We start from the raw sequence: 4,233 nt of genomic DNA on the forward strand, positions 1-4,233 counted from the left end.
TACAAAAATTATTTCCCTGGAAGAAGAATAATACCAAAACAAATGAAACCAGGCACAGTGGCCCATGCCTAAAATCCCAACTACTCTGGAGGTTGAGGCTGGAGGATCACTTAAGCCCAGGAGTTCAAGGTCAGCCTGGGAAACATAGCAAGACATCTATACCCAAAATAACAAAAAATAAAACAAAATAAGCCTCTGGAAACTGAAAAAAAAGTTAACATTTTGTCTAATAATCAAGATTGTCTTTTGAGAGATATTTCAGCAAAAGTTTATAGGGACATATGGAATGATTTGAACATTCATGGTACCACTACATACATTCTCACCCTTATCAGGAGTCATTTCTATTTCATCATAAAAAGTGAACTACTTACTAATAGCCACAAAAGTAGCCATGGGAGTAAGAAGAGAATGGGAAGTATTACTAAAAATTACTAAAAATGTCTCAAGTTTTGATCAATAGTTTTTAAAGGATAAACTGAAAAAAAGATGTGCATGGCTTCTAAATATACTATGATCAGGAGACACGGATCAGGCAGTCTGAGAATGGGACAAAACAAAAAAAAATTTGGAGTATTCTGAAAAATCATTCCTGCTTAAATTCTACATCTAGCTGTAGATAAAGGAAGATAATTGTTCCAGGAGACAAGTGAGTTGGCTGCTTTTGAAATAGAAGGCGAGGAGGACCACAGGGAGGTAGATCATGGGGGAGAATGTAACATAATTATATCCAAGTAACGTTACCAAAAGCAGAAATGCCTAAAGAAATAAGTCCTCAACAAGAACAAAACCCTTCAGAATCCAATTTTCAATTCAAACTCTTTTTGACTGCTTTGATTTTTAAATTTCCATTTAACAAGAATCTCATGTAAAGTAAACAAAAAGGGAATTTTTTAAAGAAGCAAGGTATATTATGCTTTTCGGAATTCTGTAATATCAGTTTAATTGGGCCTTTGGTATACGGACCAGGGTGTATATGTCTATATCTACACGGACTGTCCCCAGCTTATGATGGTTTAACTCAAGCTCATCCAACCTGCAGCCCATAGGCTGCATGAAGCCCAGGACGGCTTCGAATGTGGCCCAACATAAATTGGGCCTTCTTAAAACGTTACAAGATGTTTTCGAGCTTTTTTTTTTTTTTTTTTTTTTAGCTTATCAGCTATTGTTAGCGTTAGAGTATTTTATGTGTGGCCTAAGACAATTCTTCTTTCAACGTGGCCCAGGGAAGCCAAAAGATTTGACACCCCTGATTTAACTTAACAATTTTTCAACTTTACGACGGTGCAAAAGCAATACACATTCAGTATAAACTGCACTTCGACTACTCATGCAACCATTCCGTTTTTCATATTCAGTACAGTATTCAATAAATCACATGAGCTATTCCACACTTTATTATAAAATAGACTCTCTATTAGATGATTTTGCCCAACTGTAGGCTAATGTTAATGTCCTGAGCACGTGTAAGGTCAGCCCATTTAAACTATAATGTTCACTGGCTACATGTATTGAATACATTTTCAATTCACAATATTTTGAACTTGACAATAGATTTATCAGGACATAACCCCATTGTAAGAAGAGGAGCATCTGTATGTCTATAAATAGATAATATATGTATATAGATATATACACCTATATTTAAATATATATAAGCAATCTGTATATGAAATTGATAGATATAAGATATTCATGCACACATAATCACCTGCCAGATTATAGCAATACCAATTTGAAATTTTAGGTACTACTTGTTTAACTGGGAAGCAATTTTCTAACCTACACAAACGAGAAAACACTAAATGAAAAGTTAGATCTGCACAAAACCCAAGTTTATAATTATACTGTGATAAAGTCAATTTTAACCATTCAGTGATTTAAATGACTAATACAAAATGTCTCACAGCCTTTGTGATCAAGCTACTGAAAATAAATCATTTTATTTACAGCTATCCTCCTTATCCAAATCAGTGCCAGAAATATTGTAGGAGATCAAGAGATTACTGTAGAAAGAAAAGTTTTCAACCAGATAGAGGCATCCACTGGCAAAAAATGAATATGCTAACTATAAACAATTTTGAACTATTTATTCAAACAAGAACCGCTGTATGCCCTGCCTTTAAGTCTCTAAGTCACTTAAGAGTCAGGCTATACATGTAAGTAGTTTGACAAATTTTTTTTGTTTTTCTAAATTTTTTAATAGAGATTCTCTTTCCTTCCTCAAGGCACCCCAAATTAATGAGGTCCTGCAATTATTCATACTGCAAATATATGACAACATTCTGTTTATACTATTGTCATGGAGTAAATGATGGCATAAGCATCAATATATTTTATTATTCTAATGTGTGATTACTCAAACATTTATGTCAGAGACACGCAACAGAATGAAAGAAAAATGTGATGAGTGCTGACTTGCATGAAATATTCTGTATTAAATTATCCCATGGGGGTAGCCTACACAGCAGCTAAGAAATCCTTGAATTATTAAGGAAACAGTTATTTCTTTCATGATTTCTCAAGAATTTGGGTTTCTACATTTTAATAACCTTCGAAAGTGATTTTTTTAATTTAATGGAAATCTGAGTATAATCTTAGAATCCTAAAAGGATGTGTATATATATATATATACACACACATATACATTAAAGGAAAAACAATATATTCAATGATAAGATTCATATTTAGATTAAACTGTCAATTTTAATTGTGTCTTTGCAGGACAATGAAAGTTTTTTTTTAATGTTCGTTTACACTATCAATAGCACAAAACCTTCCTGATTTTCTTTGGTCTTACATTCAGATAAAAAAATATGATTTTTATATTGTAATTTTTGCAATAAAGATATTTTTCTACAATGTAGTAATCTGTCTATAGCAGCACTCTTCAGCTAAATAAAAATAGCTATTGTTTCTACTGCAAAACCCACATAATACAACGCGTTTTCTGCATTTCATGAACCAAGTCTCTAATAAGAAACAAACATCTAAGATTACCATTAAACATAGATACGTTTTGAAAGAGACTAATCTTGCTTGAGTCAAATTAAATAGGGTTAGACATGAAGGTCCACGTGAATGGTCTACTTCCTGTTCTGTCTCAAGCAAAGTACCTGCCTAGTGCAGTTCTGAGTCTGCAGCTGTCCTCTTCCCCCGAGTCTGACGGATGAAGGAGTCTTTTGTTCTACCGATAAGTGATACATTGTGTATTGCTCAGGTGCCTTGAACAAAAAGTACAGGGCAACACAATGAGCTTCTCTACAGCCAGCTTTAAGAAGACGAAGAATAAAAGTAAAACTAGCTTTACCTGAGATGTGTTCTTTTCAATGAAACTTTCCTTTCCCATTCTAAAGGAAAATATCATTTTGTGTGTTTATAAAAGCTTATTCTATAGTTTGTCCCTCACCCCCCACATCCCGATTCTGTGATAAAAGCAACAGGAACAGAGGTTCTCTTTTATTAAAATGGTTAAGTTGGGTGAATTGCTGGCTTTTTGAAGGGGATTGTTGGAATGACTTTATCTGAGCTAAGTTGCCTCACTTAATGTGTCTAGACAATCAGATATAGTCATTTAAATAACCATCGATTCTATTATTTATCAATGTAGAAGGAAGATATTTAAATCTTTTTTATATGTTCTTAAATTCACCTAATTTTTTCCTTTTTTCAACATATTTCTAAATGCAAAAATATAAATATATAAATAAGTCATTTAATAATATTTTTAAAGCCTACAATTTTTTTTTTTTTTTTTTTTTTTTTTTGAGTCAGAGTCACCTAGGCTGGAGTGCAATGGCGTGATCTCGGCTCACCGTAACCTCCACCTCCCGGGTTCAGATGATTCTCCTGCCTCAGCCTCCCAAGTAGCGGGGACTATAGGCGCCTGCCACCACGCCCAGCTGTTTTTTGTATTTTTAGTAGAGACGGGGTTTCACCATGTTGGCCAGGCTGGTCTCAAACTCCTGACCTCATGATCTGCCTGCCTCGGCCTCCCAAAATGCTCGGATTACAGGCGAGAGCCACCGTGCCCGGCCAAGAAAGTTTTTAAAATTAATGTAGGATATATAATTTACTTGGTGAAGTCATGTTTTTTATTTAAATAAAATATTTGCATTTTTCTAGAGATATTCTTAAATCACAATGTAAAAAAGCATTCAATAAAATATTTGTATTTTTCTAGAGACATTCTGAAACCACAAAGTAAAATAGCATTCAATACAATATTTGTAT

This window comes from Pan troglodytes, chromosome 7 (genome assembly GCF_028858775.2).
Source record: "Pan troglodytes isolate AG18354 chromosome 7, NHGRI_mPanTro3-v2.0_pri, whole genome shotgun sequence".
Lineage (NCBI taxonomy): Eukaryota > Metazoa > Chordata > Mammalia > Primates > Hominidae > Pan > Pan troglodytes.